The sequence below is a fragment of the Dendrobates tinctorius genome, unplaced genomic scaffold (genome assembly GCF_039654945.1).
Source record: "Dendrobates tinctorius isolate UK_male_01 unplaced genomic scaffold, ASM3965494v1 ptg000065l, whole genome shotgun sequence".
In the NCBI taxonomy this organism is placed as follows: domain Eukaryota; kingdom Metazoa; phylum Chordata; class Amphibia; order Anura; family Dendrobatidae; genus Dendrobates; species Dendrobates tinctorius.
Genome location: NW_027361733.1, coordinates 3,197,719 through 3,219,561, shown reverse-complemented (window position 1 = coordinate 3,219,561; position 21,843 = coordinate 3,197,719). Strand labels below are relative to the sequence as shown.

At 48.9% G+C, this 21,843-nt stretch overlaps 1 protein-coding gene across 1 annotated transcript in view; it reads right to left on the bottom strand.

The window, feature by feature from the left end:
• KCNB1 (potassium voltage-gated channel subfamily B member 1) overlaps positions 1-18,522 on the bottom strand; it is a 179,960-nt gene extending 161,438 nt beyond the window's left edge. The window contains exon 1 of the mRNA XM_073580516.1: positions 18,224-18,522. The gene's annotated coding sequence lies outside the window, so the exon portion shown is untranslated. The remainder of the gene's footprint in view (positions 1-18,223) is intronic.
• Positions 18,523-21,843: the final 3,321 nt, after the last annotated feature.

The window sequence follows — 21,843 nt, the reverse complement described above, 5'->3', positions numbered from 1 at the left end:
GTGATGGGAAGAGTAGTGTCTACAGTACAGTAATGTGATGGGAAGAGTAGTGTCCACATACAGTAATGTGATGGGGAGAATAGTGTCTACGTACAGTAATGTGATGGGAAGAGTAGTGTCCACATACAGTAATGTGATGGGAAGAGTAGTGTCTACAGTACAGTAACGTGATGGGAAGAGTAGTGTCCACATACAGTAATGTGATGGGAAGAGTAGTGTCCACATACAGTAATGTGATGGGAAGAGTAGTGTCCACATACAGTAATGTGATGGGAAGAGTAGTGTCTACAGTACAGTAATGTGATGGGAAGAGTAGTGTCTACAGTACAGTAATGTGATGGGAAGAGTAGTGTCCACATACAGTAATGTGATGGAAAGAGTAGTGTCTACAGTACAGTAATGTGATGGGAAGAGTAGTGTCTACGTACAGTAATGTGATGGGAAGAGTAGTGTCCGCATACAATAATGTGATGGGAAGAGTAGTGTCCACATACAGTAATGTGATGGGAAGAGTAGTGTCCACATACAGTAATGTGATGGGAAGAGTAGTGTCCACATACAGTAATGTGATGGGAAGAGTAGTGTCCACGTACAGTAATGTGATGGAAAGAGTAGTGTCTACGTACAGTAATGTGATGGGAAGAGTAGTGTCCACATACAGTAATGTGATGGGAAGAGTAGTGTCCACATACAGTAATGTGATGGGAAGAGTAGTGTCCACATACAGTAATGTGATGGGAAGAGTAGTGTCTACGTACAGTAATGTGATGGGAAGAGTAGTGTCCACATACAGTAATGTGATGGGAAGAGTAGTGTCTACAGTACAGTAATGTGATGGGAAGAGTAGTGTCCACATACAGTAATGTGATAGGAAGAGTAGTGTCTACAGTACGTACAGTAATGTGATGGGGAGAGTAGTGTCCACATACAGTAATGTGATGGGAAGAGTAGTGTCCACATACAGTAATGTGATGGGAAGAGTAGTGTCTACGTACAGTAATGTGATGGGAAGAGTAGTGTCCACATACAGTAATGTGATGGGAAGAGTAGTGTCTACAGTACAGTAATGTGATGGGAAGAGTAGTGTCCACATACAGTAATGTGATGGGAAGAGTAGTGTCTACAGTACGTACAGTAATGTGATGGGGAGAGTAGTGTCCACATACAGTAATGTGAAGGGAAGAGTAGTGTCTACAGTACGTACAGTAATGTGATGGGAAGAGTAGTGTCTACAGTACGTACAGTAATGTGATGGGAAGAGTAGTGGCCGCGTCCAGTATTATGACGTGGAGAGTATTGTCCCTGTCCAGTAACATGATGGGGAGAGTAGTGTTCATGTCCAGTGAAATGATGTGGAGAGTAGTGTCCACATCCTGGAATATGATGAGCAGAGAACTGTCCTTGTCCAGTAATATGGGAGAGTAGTGTCCATGTACAATATTATGTTAAGGCGATTAGTCTCCACATTTAGTATTATGATAGGGAGAGTAGTGTCAAGGTCCAGCAATATGATAGGGAGAGTAGTCTCTGCATCCAGTATTGTGATGGGTGAGTAGTGTCCACGTCCAGCAATAAGATGGGGAGTAGTGTCCACGTCCAGCATTATGATGGGGAAAGCAGTGTCCAGTGATATGATGGGGAGAGTAGTGTCCACATCCAATAATATGATGAGCGAGAGTAATGTCCACGTCCAGTGATGTGATGGGGAGAGTAGTGTTCATGTTCAGTAAAATGATTAGGACAGTAGTGTCCACGTTCAGTATTATGATGGGGAGAGTAGTGTCCTCGTCCAGTAATATGATGGGCTAGAGTGATGTCCACGTCCAGTCATATGATGGGGAGAGTAGTGTCCTCGTCCAGTGATATGATGGGCTAGAGTGATGTCCATGTCCAGTGATATGATAGGGGAAAGTAACATCCACGTCCAGAGAGATGATAGGAAAAGTAGTATCCACATCCAGTGATATGATGGGGACAGTAGTGTCTACGTCCAGTAATATGATGGTGAGAGTAGTGTCCACGTCCAGTAATATGTCCACATAATATGACGGGGAGAGAAGTGTCCCTGTGCAGTAATAATGATGGGGAGAGTAGTGACCACATACTGGAATATGTTGAGCAGAGAGGTGTCCTTGTCCAGAAATATATCCGCTTATTTTGAAGGGAGAGTAGTGTCCACGTCCGGTAATATGATGGGGAGAGTAGTGTCAACGTCCAGTAATATGTCCACATAATATGATGGGGAGAATATTGTCCACGTCCAGTGATACAATGGGAAGAGAAGTGTCCACGTCCAGTAATATGTCCACATAATATGACGAGGAGAATAGTGTCCACGTCCAGTGATAAGATGGGGAGAGTAGTGTCCTCTTCCAGTAATATTATGAGGAAAGTAGAGTCCACATCCGGGAATAAGATGAGCAGAGAAGTGTCCTTGTCCAGTAATATGTCCACATAATATGATGGGGAGAGTGGTGTCCACATCTAGTGATATGATGGGGAAAGTAATGTCCACGTACAGTGATATGATGGGGAGAGTAATGTCCACGTACAGTAATATGATGGGGAGAGTAGTGTCCACGCATAGTAATGTGATGGGAAGAGTAGTGTCCACATCCAGCAATGTGATAGGGAGAGTAGTGTCCACGTGCAGCAATGTGAAGGGAGGAGTAGTGTCCACGTCCAGCAATATTATGGGGAGAGTAGTGTCCACATCCAACAATGTGATGGGAAGAGTAGTGTCCACGTTCAGCAATATGATGGGAAGAGTAGTGTCCACGTACAGTAATGCGATGGGGAGAGTAATGTCCACGTACAGTAATATGATGGGGAGAGTAGTGCCACGTACAGTATTGTGATGGGGAGAGTAGTGTCCACGCATAGTAATGTGATGGGAAGAGTAGTGTCCACATCCAGCAATGTGATAGGGAGAGTAGTGTCCACGTCCAGCAATGTGATGGGAGGAGTAGTGTCCACGTCCAGCAATATTATGGGGAGAGTAGTGTCCACGTTCAGCAATATGATGGGGAGAGTAGTGTCCACGTACAGTAATATGTCCAAATAATATGACGGGGAGAGAAGTGTCCCTGTGCAGTAATAATGATGGGGAGAGTAGTGACCACATACTGGAATATGTTGAGCAGAGAGGTGTCCTTGTCCAGAAATATATCCACTTATTTTGAAGGGAGAGTAGTGTCCACGTCCGGTAATATGATGGGGAGAGTAGTGTCCACGTCCAGTAATATGTCCACATAATATGATGGGGAGAATATTGTCCACGTCCAGTGATACAATGGGAAGAGTAGTGTCCACGTCCAGTAATATGTCCACATAATATGAGGAGAATAGTGTCCACGTCCAGTGATAAGATGGGGAGAGTAGTGTCCTCTTCCAGTAATATTATGAGGAAAGTAGAGTCCACATCCGGGAATAAGATGAGCAGAGAAGTGTCCTTGTCCAGTAATATGTCCACATAATATGATGGGGAGAGTGGTGTCCACATCTAGTGATATGATGGGGAGAGTAATGTCCACGTACAGTAATATGATGGGGAGAGTAGTGTCCAAGTATAGTAATGTGATGGGAAGAGTAGTGTCCACATCCAGCAATGTGATAGGGAGAGTAGTGTCCACGTCCAGCAATGTGAAGGGAGGAGTAGTGTCCACGTCCAGCAATATTATGGGGAGAGTAGTGTCCACATCCAACAATGTGATGGGAAGAGTAGTGTCCACGTTCAGCAATATGATGGGAAGAGTAGTGTCCACGTACAGTAATGCGATGGGGAGAGTAATGTCCATGTACAGTAATATGATGGGGAGAGTAGTGCCACGTACAGTATTGTGATGGGGAGAGTAGTGTCCACGCATAGTAATGTGATGGGAAGAGTAGTGTCCACATCCAGCAATGTGATAGGGAGAGTAGTGTCCACGTCCAGCAATGTGATGGGAGGAGTAGTGTCCACGTCCAGCAATATTATGGGGAGAGTAGTGTCCACGTTCAGCAATATGATGGGGAGAGTAGTGTCCACGTACAGTAATACGATGGGGAGAGTAGTGTCCACGTACAGTAATACGATGGGAAGAGTAGTGTCCACGTACAGTAATGCGATGGGGAGAGTAGTGTCCACGTACAGTAATGCGATGGGGAGAGTAGTGTCCACGTATAGTAATGTGAAAGGAAGAGTAGAGTCCATGTCCAGCAATATGATGGAGAGAGTAGTGTCAATGTACAGCAATGCGATGGGAAGAGTAGTGTCCGCGTCCAGTATTGTGATGTGAGAGTAGTGTCCACGTCCAGCAATATCATGGGGAGAGTAGTGTCCACGTCCAGCAATATCATGGGGAGAGTAGTGTCCACGTCCAGCAATATGATGGGGAGAGTAGTGTCCACGTTCAACAATAAGATGGGGAGAGCAGTGTCCACGTATAGTAATGTGATAGGAAGAGCAGTGTCCACGTACAGTAATATGAAGGGGACAGTAGTGTCCACGTACAGTAATGCGATGGGGAGAGTAGTGTCCAGTACAGTAATGCGATGGGGAGAGTAGTGTCCACGTATAGTAATGTGATAGGAAGACTAGAGTCCACGTCCAGTATTGTGATGTGAGAGTAGTGTCTGCATCCAGTATTGTGATGGGAGAGTAGTGTCCGCGTCCAGTATTGTGATGTGAGTAGTGTCCCTGTCCAGTGATATGATGGGGAGAGTAGTGTCCCTGTCCAGTGATATGATGGGGAGAGTAGTGTCCCTGTCCAGTGATATGATGGGGAGAGTAGTGTCCACGTCCAGTGATATGATGGGGAGAGTAGTGTCCACGTCCAGTGATATGATGGGGAGAGTAGTGTCCACTTCCAGTGTTATGATGGGGAGAGTAGTGTCCACTTCCAGTGTTATGATGGGGAGAGTAGTGTCCACATCCAGTGATATGATGGGGAGAGTAGTGTCCACTTCCAGTGTTATGATGGGGAGAGTAGTGTCCACATCCAGTGATATGATGGGGAGAGTACCACATCCAGTGATATGATGGGGAGAGTAGTGTTGTCGTCCAGTGATATGATGAGGAGAATAGTGTCCACGTCCAGTGATATGATGGGGAGAATAGTGTCCACGTCCAGTGATATGATGGGGAGAGTAGTGTCCACGTCCAGTGATATGATGGGGAGAGTACCACATCCAGTGATATGATGGGGAGAGTAGTGTCCCTGTCCAGTGATATGATGGGGAGAGTAGTGTCCCTGTCCAGTGATATGATGGGGAGAGTAGTGTCCCTGTCCAGTGATATGATGGGGAGAGTAGTGTCCACGTCCAGCGATATCATGGGGAGAGTAGTGTCCACGTCCAGCAATATCATGGGGAGAGTAGTGTCCACGTCCAGCAATATGATGGGGAGAGTAGTGTCCACGTTCAACAATAAGATGGGGAGAGCAGTGTCCACGTATAGTAATGTGATAGGAAGAGCAGTGTCCACGTACAGTAATATGAAGGGGACAGTAGTGTCCACGTACAGTAATGCGATGGGGAGAGTAGTGTCCAGTACAGTAATGCGATGGGGAGAGTAGTGTCCACATATAGTAATGTGATAGGAAGACTAGAGTCCACGTCCAGTATTGTGATGTGAGAGTAGTGTCTGCATCCAGTATTGTGATGGGAGAGTAGTGTCCGCGTCCAGTATTGTGATGTGAGTAGTGTCCCTGTCCAGTGATATGATGGGGAGAGTAGTGTCCCTGTCCAGTGATATGATGGGGAGAGTAGTGTCCCTGTCCAGTGATATGATGGGGAGAGTAGTGTCCACGTCCAGTGATATGATGGGGAGAGTAGTGTCCACGTCCAGTGATATGATGGGGAGAGTAGTGTCCACTTCCAGTGTTATGATGGGGAGAGTAGTGTCCACATCCAGTGATATGATGGGGAGAGTACCACATCCAGTGATATGATGGGGAGAGTAGTGTTGTCGTCCAGTGATATGATGAGGAGAATAGTGTCCACGTCCAGTGATATGATGGGGAGAATAGTGTCCACGTCCAGTGATATGATGGGGAGAGTAGTGTCCACGTCCAGTGATATGATGGGGAGAGTAGTGTCCCTGTCCAGTGATATGATGGGGAGAGTAGTGTCCCTGTCCAGTGATATGATGGGGAGAGTAGTGTCCCTGTCCAGTGATATGATGGGGAGAGTAGTGTCCCTGTCCAGTGATATGATGGGGAGAGTAGTGTCCCTGTCCAGTGATATGATGGGGAGAGTAGTGTCCCTGTCCAGTGATATGATGGGGAGAGTAGTGTCCACGTCCAGTGATATGATGGGGAGAGTAGTGTCCACGTCCAGTGATATGATGGGGAGAGTAGTGTCCACGTCCAGTGATATGATGGGGAGAGTAGTGTCCACGTCCAGTGATATGATGGGGAGAGTAGTGTCCACGTCCAGTGATATGATGGGGAGAGTAGTGTCCACGTCCAGTGATATGATGGGGAGAGTAGTGTCCACGTCCAGTGATATGATGGGGAGAGTAGTGTCCACGTCCAGTGATATGATGGGGAGAGTAGTGTCCACGTCCAGTGATATGATGGGGAGAGTAGTGTCCACGTCCAGTGATATGATGGGGAGAGTAGTGTCCACGTCCAGTGATATGATGGGGAGAGTAGTGTCCACGTCCAGTGATATGATGGGGAGAGTAGTGTCCACGTCCAGTGATATGATGGGGAGAGTAGTGTCCACGTCCAGTGATATGATGGGGAGAGTAGTGTCCCTGTCCAGTGATATGATGGGGAGAGTAGTGTCCACGTCCAGTGATATGATGGGGAGAGTAGTGTCCCTGTCCAGTGATATGATGGGGAGAGTAGTGTCCACGTCCAGTGATATGATGGGGAGAGTAGTGTCCCTGTCCAGTGATATGTTGGGGAGAGTAGTGTCCCTGTCCAGTGATATGATGGGGAGAGTAGTGTCCCTGTCCAGTGATATGATGGGGAGAGTAGTGTCCCTGTCCAGTGATATGATGGGGAGAGTAGTGTCCCTGTCCAGTGATATGATGGGGAGAGTAGTGTCCACGTCCAGTGATATGATGGGGAGAGTAGTGTCCACGTCCAGTGATATGATGGGGAGAGTAGTGTCCACGTCCAGTGATATGATGGGGAGAGTAGTGTCCCTGTCCAGTGATATGATGGGGAGAGTAGTGTCCCTGTCCAGTGATATGATGGGGAGAGTAGTGTCCCTGTCCAGTGATATGATGGGGAGAGTAGTGTCCACGTCCAGTGATATGATGGGGAGAGTAGTGTCCACGTCCAGTGATATGATGGGGAGAGTAGTGTCCCTGTCCAGTGATATGATGGGAAGAGTAGTGTCCACGTCCAGTGATATGATGGGAAGAGTAGTGTCCACGTCCAGTGATATGATGGGGAGAGTAGTGTCCACGTCCAGTGATATGATGGGGAGAGTAGTGTCCACGTCCAGTGATATGATGGGGAGAGTAGTGTCCACGTCCAGTGATATGATGGGGAGAGTAGTGTCCACGTCCAGTGATATGATGGGGAGAGTAGTGTCCACGTCCAGTGATATGATGGGGAGAGTAGTGTCCCTGTCCAGTGATATGATGGGGAGAGTAGTGTCCACGTCCAGTGATATGATGGGGAGAGTAGTGTCCACGTCCAGTGATATGATGGGGAGAGTAGTGTTCACGTCCAGTGATATGATGGGGAGAGTAGTGTCCCTGTCCAGTGATATGATGGGGAGAGTAGTGTCCCTGTCCAGTGATATGATGGGGAGAGTAATGTCCACGTCCAGTGATATGATGGGGAGAGTAGTGTCCACGTCCAGTGATATGATGGGGAGAGTAGTGTCCACGTCCAGTGATATGATGGGGAGAGTAGTGTCCACGTCCAGTGATATGATGGGGAGAGTAGTGTCCACGTCCAGTGATATGATGGGGAGAGTAGTGTCCCTGTCCAGTGATATGTTGGGGAGAGTAGTGTCCCTGTCCAGTGATATGATGGGGAGAGTAGTGTCCCTGTCCAGTGATATGATGGGGAGAGTAGTGTCCCTGTCCAGTGATATGATGGGGAGAGTAGTGTCCCTGTCCAGTGATATGATGGGGAGAGTAGTGTCCACGTCCAGTGATATGATGGGAAGAGTAGTGTCCACGTCCAGTGATATGATGGGGAGAGTAGTGTCCACGTCCAGTGATATGATGGGGAGAGTAGTGTCCCTGTCCAGTGATATGATGGGGAGAGTAGTGTCCCTGTCCAGTGATATGATGGGGAGAGTAGTGTCCCTGTCCAGTGATATGATGGGGAGAGTAGTGTCCACGTCCAGTGATATGATGGGGAGAGTAGTGTCCACGTCCAGTGATATGATGGGGAGAGTAGTGTCCACGTCCAGTGATATGATGGGGAGAGTAGTGTCCACGCCCAGTGATATGATGGGGAGAGTAGTGTCCACGTCCAGTGATATGATGGGGAGAGTAGTGTCCACGTCCAGTGATATGTTGGGGAGAGTAGTGTCCACGTCCAGTGATATGATGGGGAGAGTAGTGTCCACGTCCAGTGATATGTTGGGGAGAGTAGTGTCCCTGTCCAGTGATATGATGGGGAGAGTAGTGTCCCTGTCCAGTGATATGATGGGGAGAGTAGTGTCCCTGTCCAGTGATATGATGGGGAGAGTAGTGTCCCTGTCCAGTGATATGATGGGGAGAGTAGTGTCCCTGTCCAGTGATATGATGGGGAGAGTAGTGTCCCTGTCCAGTGATATGATGGGGAGAGTAGTGTCCACGTCCAGTGATATGATGGGGAGAGTAGTGTCCACGTCCAGTGATATGATGGGGAGAGTAGTGTCCACGTCCAGTGATATGATGGGGAGAGTAGTGTCCACGTCCAGTGATATGATGGGGAGAGTAGTGTCCCTGTCCAGTGATATGATGGGGAGAGTAGTGTCCCTGTCCAGTGATATGATGGGGAGAGTAGTGTCCACGTCCAGTGATATGATGGGGAGAGTAGTGTCCAGTCCTGTGATGGGGAGAGTAGTGTCCAGTCCTGTGATGGGGAGAGTAGTGTCCAGTCCTGTGATGGGGAGAGTAGTGTCCAGTCCTGTGATGGGGAGAGTAGTGTCCAGTCCTGTGATGGGGAGAGTAGTGTCCAGTCCTGTGATGGGGAGAGTAGTGTCCAGTCCTGTGATGGGGAGAGTAGTGTCCAGTCCTGTGATGGGGAGAGTAGTGTCCAGTCCTGTGATGGGGAGAGTAGTGTCCAGTCCTGTGATGGGGAGAGTAGTGTCCCTGTCCAGTAATATGATGGGGAGAGTAGTGTCCCTGTCCAGTGATATGATGGGGAGAGTAGTGTCCACGTCCAGTGATATGATGGGGAGAGTAGTGTCCCTGTCCAGTGATATGATGGGGAGAGTAGTGTCCACGTCCAGTGATATGATGGGGAGAGTAGTGTCCCTGTCCAGTGATATGATGGGGAGAGTAGTGTCCCTGTCCAGTGATATGATGGGGAGAGTAGTGTCCCTGTCCAGTGATATGATGGGGAGAGTAGTGTCCACGTCCAGTGATATGATGGGGAGAGAAGTGTCCACGTCCAGTGATATGATGGGGAGAGTAGTGTCCCTGTCCAGTGATATGATGGGAAGAGTAGTGTCCACGTCCAGTAATGCGATGGGGAGAGTAGTGTCCACGTACAGTAATGCGATGGGGAGAGTAGTGTCCACGTATAGTAATGTGAAAGGAAGAGTAGAGTCCATGTCCAGCAATATGATGGAGAGAGTAGTGTCAATGTACAGCAATGCGATGGGAAGAGTAGTGTCCGCGTCCAGTATTGTGATGTGAGAGTAGTGTCCACGTCCAGCAATATCATGGGGAGAGTAGTGTCCACGTCCAGCAATATCATGGGGAGAGTAGTGTCCACGTCCAGCAATATGATGGGGAGAGTAGTGTCCACGTTCAACAATAAGATGGGGAGAGCAGTGTCCACGTATAGTAATGTGATAGGAAGAGCAGTGTCCACGTACAGTAATATGAAGGGGACAGTAGTGTCCACGTACAGTAATGCGATGGGGAGAGTAGTGTCCAGTACAGTAATGCGATGGGGAGAGTAGTGTCCACGTATAGTAATGTGATAGGAAGACTAGAGTCCACGTCCAGTATTGTGATGTGAGAGTAGTGTCTGCATCCAGTATTGTGATGGGAGAGTAGTGTCCGCGTCCAGTATTGTGATGTGAGTAGTGTCCCTGTCCAGTGATATGATGGGGAGAGTAGTGTCCCTGTCCAGTGATATGATGGGGAGAGTAGTGTCCCTGTCCAGTGATATGATGGGGAGAGTAGTGTCCACGTCCAGTGATATGATGGGGAGAGTAGTGTCCACGTCCAGTGATATGATGGGGAGAGTAGTGTCCACGTCCAGTGATATGATGGGGAGAGTAGTGTCCACTTCCAGTGTTATGATGGGGAGAGTAGTGTCCACATCCAGTGATATGATGGGGAGAGTACCACATCCAGTGATATGATGGGGAGAGTAGTGTTGTCGTCCAGTGATATGATGAGGAGAATAGTGTCCACGTCCAGTGATATGATGGGGAGAATAGTGTCCACGTCCAGTGATATGATGGGGAGAGTAGTGTCCACGTCCAGTGATATGATGGGGAGAGTACCACATCCAGTGATATGATGGGGAGAGTAGTGTCCCTGTCCAGTGATATGATGGGGAGAGTAGTGTCCCTGTCCAGTGATATGATGGGGAGAGTAGTGTCCCTGTCCAGTGATATGATGGGGAGAGTAGTGTCCACGTCCAGCAATATCATGGGGAGAGTAGTGTCCACGTCCAGCAATATCATGGGGAGAGTAGTGTCCACGTCCAGCAATATGATGGGGAGAGTAGTGTCCACGTTCAACAATAAGATGGGGAGAGCAGTGTCCACGTATAGTAATGTGATAGGAAGAGCAGTGTCCACGTACAGTAATATGAAGGGGACAGTAGTGTCCACGTACAGTAATGCGATGGGGAGAGTAGTGTCCAGTACAGTAATGCGATGGGGAGAGTAGTGTCCACATATAGTAATGTGATAGGAAGACTAGAGTCCACGTCCAGTATTGTGATGTGAGAGTAGTGTCTGCATCCAGTATTGTGATGGGAGAGTAGTGTCCGCGTCCAGTATTGTGATGTGAGTAGTGTCCCTGTCCAGTGATATGATGGGGAGAGTAGTGTCCCTGTCCAGTGATATGATGGGGAGAGTAGTGTCCCTGTCCAGTGATATGATGGGGAGAGTAGTGTCCACGTCCAGTGATATGATGGGGAGAGTAGTGTCCACGTCCAGTGATATGATGGGGAGAGTAGTGTCCACTTCCAGTGTTATGATGGGGAGAGTAGTGTCCACATCCAGTGATATGATGGGGAGAGTACCACATCCAGTGATATGATGGGGAGAGTAGTGTTGTCGTCCAGTGATATGATGAGGAGAATAGTGTCCACGTCCAGTGATATGATGGGGAGAATAGTGTCCACGTCCAGTGATATGATGGGGAGAGTAGTGTCCACGTCCAGTGATATGATGGGGAGAGTAGTGTCCCTGTCCAGTGATATGATGGGGAGAGTAGTGTCCCTGTCCAGTGATATGATGGGGAGAGTAGTGTCCCTGTCCAGTGATATGATGGGGAGAGTAGTGTCCCTGTCCAGTGATATGATGGGGAGAGTAGTGTCCCTGTCCAGTGATATGATGGGGAGAGTAGTGTCCCTGTCCAGTGATATGATGGGGAGAGTAGTGTCCACGTCCAGTGATATGATGGGGAGAGTAGTGTCCACGTCCAGTGATATGATGGGGAGAGTAGTGTCCACGTCCAGTGATATGATGGGGAGAGTAGTGTCCACGTCCAGTGATATGATGGGGAGAGTAGTGTCCACGTCCAGTGATATGATGGGGAGAGTAGTGTCCACGTCCAGTGATATGATGGGGAGAGTAGTGTCCACGTCCAGTGATATGATGGGGAGAGTAGTGTCCACGTCCAGTGATATGATGGGGAGAGTAGTGTCCACGTCCAGTGATATGATGGGGAGAGTAGTGTCCACGTCCAGTGATATGATGGGGAGAGTAGTGTCCACGTCCAGTGATATGATGGGGAGAGTAGTGTCCACGTCCAGTGATATGATGGGGAGAGTAGTGTCCACGTCCAGTGATATGATGGGGAGAGTAGTGTCCACGTCCAGTGATATGATGGGGAGAGTAGTGTCCACGTCCAGTGATATGATGGGGAGAGTAGTGTCCCTGTCCAGTGATATGATGGGGAGAGTAGTGTCCACGTCCAGTGATATGATGGGGAGAGTAGTGTCCCTGTCCAGTGATATGATGGGGAGAGTAGTGTCCCTGTCCAGTGATATGATGGGGAGAGTAGTGTCCCTGTCCAGTGATATGATGGGAAGAGTAGTGTCCACGTCCAGTGATATGATGGGGAGAGTAGTGTCCACGTCCAGTGATATGATGGGGAGAGTAGTGTCCACGTCCAGTGATATGATGGGGAGAGTAGTGTCCACGTCCAGTGATATGATGGGGAGAGTAGTGTCCCTGTCCAGTGATATGTTGGGGAGAGTAGTGTCCCTGTCCAGTGATATGATGGGGAGAGTAGTGTCCCTGTCCAGTGATATGATGGGGAGAGTAGTGTCCCTGTCCAGTGATATGATGGGGAGAGTAGTGTCCCTGTCCAGTGATATGATGGGGAGAGTAGTGTCCACGTCCAGTGATATGATGGGGAGAGTAGTGTCCACGTCCAGTGATATGATGGGGAGAGTAGTGTCCACGTCCAGTGATATGATGGGGAGAGTAGTGTCCCTGTCCAGTGATATGATGGGGAGAGTAGTGTCCCTGTCCAGTGATATGATGGGGAGAGTAGTGTCCCTGTCCAGTGATATGATGGGGAGAGTAGTGTCCACGTCCAGTGATATGATGGGGAGAGTAGTGTCCACGTCCAGTGATATGATGGGGAGAGTAGTGTCCCTGTCCAGTGATATGATGGGAAGAGTAGTGTCCACGTCCAGTGATATGATGGGAAGAGTAGTGTCCACGTCCAGTGATATGATGGGGAGAGTAGTGTCCACGTCCAGTGATATGATGGGGAGAGTAGTGTCCACGTCCAGTGATATGATGGGGAGAGTAGTGTCCACGTCCAGTGATATGATGGGGAGAGTAGTGTCCACGTCCAGTGATATGATGGGGAGAGTAGTGTCCACGTCCAGTGATATGATGGGGAGAGTAGTGTCCACGTCCAGTGATATGATGGGGAGAGTAGTGTCCCTGTCCAGTGATATGATGGGGAGAGTAGTGTCCACGTCCAGTGATATGATGGGGAGAGTAGTGTCCACGTCCAGTGATATGATGGGGAGAGTAGTGTTCACGTCCAGTGATATGATGGGGAGAGTAGTGTCCCTGTCCAGTGATATGATGGGGAGAGTAGTGTCCCTGTCCAGTGATATGATGGGGAGAGTAATGTCCACGTCCAGTGATATGATGGGGAGAGTAGTGTCCACGTCCAGTGATATGATGGGGAGAGTAGTGTCCACGTCCAGTGATATGATGGGGAGAGTAGTGTCCACGTCCAGTGATATGATGGGGAGAGTAGTGTCCACGTCCAGTGATATGATGGGGAGAGTAGTGTCCCTGTCCAGTGATATGTTGGGGAGAGTAGTGTCCCTGTCCAGTGATATGATGGGGAGAGTAGTGTCCCTGTCCAGTGATATGATGGGGAGAGTAGTGTCCCTGTCCAGTGATATGATGGGGAGAGTAGTGTCCCTGTCCAGTGATATGATGGGGAGAGTAGTGTCCACGTCCAGTGATATGATGGGAAGAGTAGTGTCCACGTCCAGTGATATGATGGGGAGAGTAGTGTCCACGTCCAGTGATATGATGGGGAGAGTAGTGTCCCTGTCCAGTGATATGATGGGGAGAGTAGTGTCCCTGTCCAGTGATATGATGGGGAGAGTAGTGTCCCTGTCCAGTGATATGATGGGGAGAGTAGTGTCCACGTCCAGTGATATGATGGGGAGAGTAGTGTCCACGTCCAGTGATATGATGGGGAGAGTAGTGTCCCTGTCCAGTGATATGATGGGAAGAGTAGTGTCCACGTCCAGTGATATGATGGGAAGAGTAGTGTCCACGTCCAGTGATATGATGGGGAGAGTAGTGTCCACGTCCAGTGATATGATGGGGAGAGTAGTGTCCACGTCCAGTGATATGATGGGGAGAGTAGTGTCCACGTCCAGTGATATGATGGGGAGAGTAGTGTCCACGTCCAGTGATATGATGGGGAGAGTAGTGTCCACGTCCAGTGATATGATGGGGAGAGTAGTGTCCCTGTCCAGTGATATGATGGGGAGAGTAGTGTCCACGTCCAGTGATATGATGGGGAGAGTAGTGTCCACGTCCAGTGATATGATGGGGAGAGTAGTGTTCACGTCCAGTGATATGATGGGGAGAGTAGTGTCCCTGTCCAGTGATATGATGGGGAGAGTAGTGTCCCTGTCCAGTGATATGATGGGGAGAGTAATGTCCACGTCCAGTGATATGATGGGGAGAGTAGTGTCCACGTCCAGTGATATGATGGGGAGAGTAGTGTCCACGTCCAGTGATATGATGGGGAGAGTAGTGTCCCTGTCCAGTGATATGTTGGGGAGAGTAGTGTCCCTGTCCAGTGATATGATGGGGAGAGTAGTGTCCCTGTCCAGTGATATGATGGGGAGAGTAGTGTCCCTGTCCAGTGATATGATGGGGAGAGTAGTGTCCAGTCCTGTGATGGGGAGAGTAGTGTCCAGTCCTGTGATGGGGAGAGTAGTGTCCCTGTCCAGTAATATGATGGGGAGAGTAGTGTCCCTGTCCAGTAATATGATGGGGAGAGTAGTGTCCACGTCCAGTGATATGATGGGGAGAGTAGTGTCCACGTCCAGTGATATGATGGGGAGAGTAGTGTCCACGTCCAGTGATATGATGGGGAGAGTAGTGTCCACGCCCAGTGATATGATGGGGAGAGTAGTGTCCACGTCCAGTGATATGATGGGGAGAGTAGTGTCCACGTCCAGTGATATGTTGGGGAGAGTAGTGTCCACGTCCAGTGATATGATGGGGAGAGTAGTGTCCACGTCCAGTGATATGTTGGGGAGAGTAGTGTCCCTGTCCAGTGATATGATGGGGAGAGTAGTGTCCCTGTCCAGTGATATGATGGGGAGAGTAGTGTCCCTGTCCAGTGATATGATGGGGAGAGTAGTGTCCCTGTCCAGTGATATGATGGGGAGAGTAGTGTCCCTGTCCAGTGATATGATGGGGAGAGTAGTGTCCCTGTCCAGTGATATGATGGGGAGAGTAGTGTCCACGTCCAGTGATATGATGGGGAGAGTAGTGTCCACGTCCAGTGATATGATGGGGAGAGTAGTGTCCACGTCCAGTGATATGATGGGGAGAGTAGTGTCCACGTCCAGTGATATGATGGGGAGAGTAGTGTCCCTGTCCAGTGATATGATGGGGAGAGTAGTGTCCCTGTCCAGTGATATGATGGGGAGAGTAGTGTCCACGTCCAGTGATATGATGGGGAGAGTAGTGTCCAGTCCTGTGATGGGGAGAGTAGTGTCCAGTCCTGTGATGGGGAGAGTAGTGTCCAGTCCTGTGATGGGGAGAGTAGTGTCCAGTCCTGTGATGGGGAGAGTAGTGTCCAGTCCTGTGATGGGGAGAGTAGTGTCCAGTCCTGTGATGGGGAGAGTAGTGTCCAGTCCTGTGATGGGGAGAGTAGTGTCCAGTCCTGTGATGGGGAGAGTAGTGTCCAGTCCTGTGATGGGGAGAGTAGTGTCCAGTCCTGTGATGGGGAGAGTAGTGTCCCTGTCCAGTAATATGATGGGGAGAGTAGTGTCCCTGTCCAGTGATATGATGGGGAGAGTAGTGTCCACGTCCAGTGATATGATGGGAAGAGTAGTGTCCACGTCCAGTGATATGATGGGGAGAGTAGTGTCCACGTCCAGTGATATGATGGGGAGAGTAGTGTCCCTGTCCAGTGATATGATGGGGAGAGTAGTGTCCCTGTCCAGTGATATGATGGGGAGAGTAGTGTCCCTGTCCAGTGATATGATGGGGAGAGTAGTGTCCACGTCCAGTGATATGATGGGGAGAGTAGTGTCCACGTCCAGTGATATGATGGGGAGAGTAGTGTCCCTGTCCAGTGATATGATGGGAAGAGTAGTGTCCACGTCCAGTGATATGATGGGAAGAGTAGTGTCCACGTCCAGTGATATGATGGGGAGAGTAGTGTCCACGTCCAGTGATATGATGGGGAGAGTAGTGTCCACGTCCAGTGATATGATGGGGAGAGTAGTGTCCACGTCCAGTGATATGATGGGGAGAGTAGTGTCCACGTCCAGTGATATGATGGGGAGAGTAGTGTCCACGTCCAGTGATATGATGGGGAGAGTAGTGTCCCTGTCCAGTGATATGATGGGGAGAGTAGTGTCCACGTCCAGTGATATGATGGGGAGAGTAGTGTCCACGTCCAGTGATATGATGGGGAGAGTAGTGTTCACGTCCAGTGATATGATGGGGAGAGTAGTGTCCCTGTCCAGTGATATGATGGGGAGAGTAGTGTCCCTGTCCAGTGATATGATGGGGAGAGTAATGTCCACGTCCAGTGATATGATGGGGAGAGTAGTGTCCACGTCCAGTGATATGATGGGGAGAGTAGTGTCCACGTCCAGTGATATGATGGGGAGAGTAGTGTCCCTGTCCAGTGATATGTTGGGGAGAGTAGTGTCCCTGTCCAGTGATATGATGGGGAGAGTAGTGTCCCTGTCCAGTGATATGATGGGGAGAGTAGTGTCCCTGTCCAGTGATATGATGGGGAGAGTAGTGTCCAGTCCTGTGATGGGGAGAGTAGTGTCCAGTCCTGTGATGGGGAGAGTAGTGTCCCTGTCCAGTAATATGATGGGGAGAGTAGTGTCCCTGTCCAGTAATATGATGGGGAGAGTAGTGTCCACGTCCAGTGATATGATGGGGAGAGTAGTGTCCACGTCCAGTGATATGATGGGGAGAGTAGTGTCCACGTCCAGTGATATGATGGGGAGAGTAGTGTCCACGCCCAGTGATATGATGGGGAGAGTAGTGTCCACGTCCAGTGATATGATGGGGAGAGTAGTGTCCACGTCCAGTGATATGTTGGGGAGAGTAGTGTCCACGTCCAGTGATATGATGGGGAGAGTAGTGTCCACGTCCAGTGATATGTTGGGGAGAGTAGTGTCCCTGTCCAGTGATATGATGGGGAGAGTAGTGTCCCTGTCCAGTGATATGATGGGGAGAGTAGTGTCCCTGTCCAGTGATATGATGGGGAGAGTAGTGTCCCTGTCCAGTGATATGATGGGGAGAGTAGTGTCCCTGTCCAGTGATATGATGGGGAGAGTAGTGTCCCTGTCCAGTGATATGATGGGGAGAGTAGTGTCCACGTCCAGTGATATGATGGGGAGAGTAGTGTCCACGTCCAGTGATATGATGGGGAGAGTAGTGTCCACGTCCAGTGATATGATGGGGAGAGTAGTGTCCACGTCCAGTGATATGATGGGGAGAGTAGTGTCCCTGTCCAGTGATATGATGGGGAGAGTAGTGTCCCTGTCCAGTGATATGATGGGGAGAGTAGTGTCCACGTCCAGTGATATGATGGGGAGAGTAGTGTCCAGTCCTGTGATGGGGAGAGTAGTGTCCAGTCCTGTGATGGGGAGAGTAGTGTCCAGTCCTGTGATGGGGAGAGTAGTGTCCAGTCCTGTGATGGGGAGAGTAGTGTCCAGTCCTGTGATGGGGAGAGTAGTGTCCAGTCCTGTGATGGGGAGAGTAGTGTCCAGTCCTGTGATGGGGAGAGTAGTGTCCAGTCCTGTGATGGGGAGAGTAGTGTCCAGTCCTGTGATGGGGAGAGTAGTGTCCAGTCCTGTGATGGGGAGAGTAGTGTCCCTGTCCAGTAATATGATGGGGAGAGTAGTGTCCCTGTCCAGTCCTGTGATGGGAGGATGGGGGTGTTTGTCCTGCCACCTGTCGGAGTGGCATCTTTTGCCCTCTGCAGAGGGTAGATGTGGGTGGCCATCTTGCGGTGTCCTGCTGTCGGTGCTCACTGGTCTGTCAGTCAGGGCCGGTTCCGGCCTCCACCTGTCACTGGCGCTGCCGCCCGCTCCTCGCACGTCTCTGCCGCCTGCACAATAAATACACCCTGCGCCTTTAAAGTCTACAGGGGTGACATTAGCGGCTGTACCTGATGCGCGGGCTCCGGATCACCGGCTCAGCATCCAGCCGCCTCCCGGTGCTGCCGCCGCTCCTGTCTCCGGCTCCCTCAGGCCTCTCTCCGCTCTCGCTGCTCCCAGATTTTCATGTTTCTGCAGGTTCCTGATGGAAATCAACAAGTCTGAGGCTCCGGCTCCTTCTCCTCTCTGCATCCAGCTACGTCTCCCGCACAGATGGAACCGCGAGCTGTCATTGTGAAGAGAGGGCGGGAGCGCCCCCTGCGGGCTGCACACGGGAGCGCCGAGCGCTGCTGCACCCTTTCCTACCTGGGAGAAGCGATCCTCCCTGCAGAGCTGTCGCGATAGGGGACTGCACCTTTGTAGCCTGCACGTTGTGACGAGTCTTTCAGATCTGGTCGGCATCTTATTGATGAGTCTCCTGGTCCCCAGGCTACACCTACAGTATTAGGTCCCTGATGGTTCCTCATGTCTTTGATGCTAGATGATTATTTGCGACTCAGGGATTAATTTGTGGCACAGGCACCCGACCCGACTACAAGCTCCTCACCTGCCCTCTGCCCACACCCAGGTTCATGGCCAGACTGACAAACCTGGGCTGACTCTATAATATCTGCCTTTGCTGCACAATCTTGGCCTCCTAGACATATCTGACCACTTTCTACCCAGTCAGACCGACAGCATTCCAAATTATTTATATTAAATGCCTCATGTATCCAATCAGAACACTCTCAACTGACCGAAGACTGATCGGACTCACATAAAATCTGTCTGCCAGTCAGAGTGATTGAAGGGTTAAATATACACTACCATTGAAAAGTTTGGGGTCACCCAGACAATTTTGTGTTTTCCATGAAAACTCATACTTTTATTAATCAATGAGTTGCCAAATGATTGTAAAATCTAGTCCAGACATTGACAAGGTTCGGAAAAAAGATTTTTATTTGAAATAATAATTTTCTCCTTCAAACTTTGCTTTCGTCAAAGAACCCTTTGCAGCAATTCCAGCATTGCAGAGCTTTGGCATTCTAGCAGTTAATTTGCTGAGGTAATCTGGAGAAATTTCACCCCATGCTTCCAGAAGCCCCTCCCACAAGTTGGTTTGGCTTGATGGGCACTTTTTGCATACCATATGGTCAAGCTCCTCTCACAACAGCTCAATGGGGTTGAGATCTGGTGACTGAGCTGTCCACTCCATTACAGATAGAATACCAGATGCCCGCTTCTTCCCTAAATAGTTTTTGCATAATTTGGAGGTGTGCTTTGGGTCATTGTCCTGTTGTAGGATGAAATTGGCTCCAATCAAGCGCTGTCCACAGGGTATGGCATTGCAAAATCCCTTTTACCTTATATAAATCTCCCACTTTACCACCACCAAAGCAACCCCAGACCATCACATTACCTCCACCATGCTTGACAGATGGTGTCAGGCACTCTTCCAGCATCTTTTAAGTTGTGCTGCATCTCACAAGCTTCTGTGTGATCCAAACACCCCAAACTTGGATTTGTCTGTCAATAACAATTTTTTCCAATCTTCCTCTGTCCATTGTGTTCTTTTGCCCATATTAATCTTTTCCTTTTATTAGCCAGTCTCAGATATGGCTTTTTCTTTGCCACTCTGCCCTGAAAGCCAGCATCCCGGAGTCGCCTCTTCACTGTAGACGTTGACACTGGCGTTTTGCGTGTACTATTTAATGAAGCTGCCAGTTGAGGACCTGTGAGGTGTTGATTTCTCAAACTACAGACTCTAATGTACTTGTCTAGTAGCTCCCATGTCTCTTTCTACTCTGGTTGGAGCATGTTTGTGCTCACCTCTGAAGGGAGTAGTACCACACCGTTGTAGGAAATCTTCAGTTTCTTGGCATTTTCTCGCATGGAATAGCCTTCATTTCTAAGAACAAGAATAGACGTCGAGTTTCACATGAAAGTTCTTTTTTTCTAGCCATTTTGAAAGTTTAATGGAACCAACAAATGTAATGCCCCAGATTCTCAACTAGCTCAAAGGAATGTCATCTTTATAGATTCTCTAATCAGCCAAACTGTTTTCAGCTGTGCTAACATACTTGCACAAGGGTTTTCAAGGGTATTCTAAGCATCCATTAGCCTTCTTACACAGTTGGCAAACACAAAGTACCATAAGAACACTGGAGTGATGCTCGTTGGAAATGGGCCTCAAGAAAACCTATGAAGACATTGCATTACAAACCAGACGTTTGCAGCTAGAAAAGTCATTTACCACATTAACAATGTATAGAGTGTATTGTTAGCTTCATTGGAAAAAACTGTGCTTTTCTTTCAAAATAAGGAAATTTCAAAGTGACCCTAAACTTTTGAACGGTAGTATATATGGCAGGTTACTTCATTATAGAGGATGTATTTTTGGACGGGAATAGGACCCCATCTGGCACCACCATGAATGGAGCCATGGGAAGCCATCTGCAGCTCTCTGACTTCTATGGGAGTTCAGATCTTAGTTCAGCCTTAGGGTTCATCTGTCATAGTTGACGCTGGTGCCATCATATGTGGCCCTGTTCTCCCATTGGAAGGACCTACATCAATCAGACAATTATGGCATTACTCTTTAACCCCTTTCTGCCATATGATGTACTATCCCGTCCATGTGCCCTGGGACTTAATTCCCAGGGACGGGATAGTACGTCATAGCGATCAGCGGCGCTCACGTGGTGAGCGCCGCTGATCGCGGCTGGGTGTCAGCTGATTATCACAGCTGACATCCGGCACTATGTGTCAGGGGCGGTCACGGACCGCCCTCGACACGTTAACCCCTGGCACACTGCGATCAAACACGATCGCAGTGTACCGGGGGTTTAGGGAAGCATCGGGAGGGAGGGGACTCCCTCTCTGCTTCCCTGAGACACCCGCAGCAACGCGATGTGCAGCGCTGCTGCGGGGGTCTCCTTACCTGCTGGTCCCCAGATCCAAAATGGCGGCGGGGACCTTCGGGGGCCTGCAGGGAGCCGGCTTCCTCATGCCTGCAAAGCGCAGGCACGAGGAGCCTTCTGCACTGCCTGTGACAGTTCGCTGATCTGTCACAGTGATCTGTGATGTGACATTTATTTCCCCCCTGGGACATTGTAATAAAGTTAAAAAAAAAAAGTGTAAAAATAATTTATAAACAATCGCTAAATAGATAAAAAAAAAAATATTCCCTAATAAATTCATTTTTTGGATATAAAAAACCCAAAACAATAAAAATACACATATTTGGTATCGCCGTGTCCGTGACAACCCGCCCTATAAAACTGTCCCATTAGTTAACCCCCTTAGCGAACCCCTTAAAAAATAAAAATAAAAAACAAAGCAAAAAATAATGCTTTCTTATCATACCGCCGAACAAAAAGTGCAATAACGCGCGATCAAAAAGACGGATATAAATATCCATGGTACCGCTGAAAACGTTATCTTGTCCCACAAAAAACGAGCTGCCATACAGCATCATCAGCCAAAAAAATAAAATTATATAGTTCGCAGAATAAAGCGATGCAAAATTTTTATTTTTTATATACTGTATTTTTCGGACCATAAGACGCACCGGACCATAAGACGCACCTCAATTTTAAGAAGGAAAATAGGGAAAAAAATAATAATGTGTCAAATGGGGGTCCGTCTTACA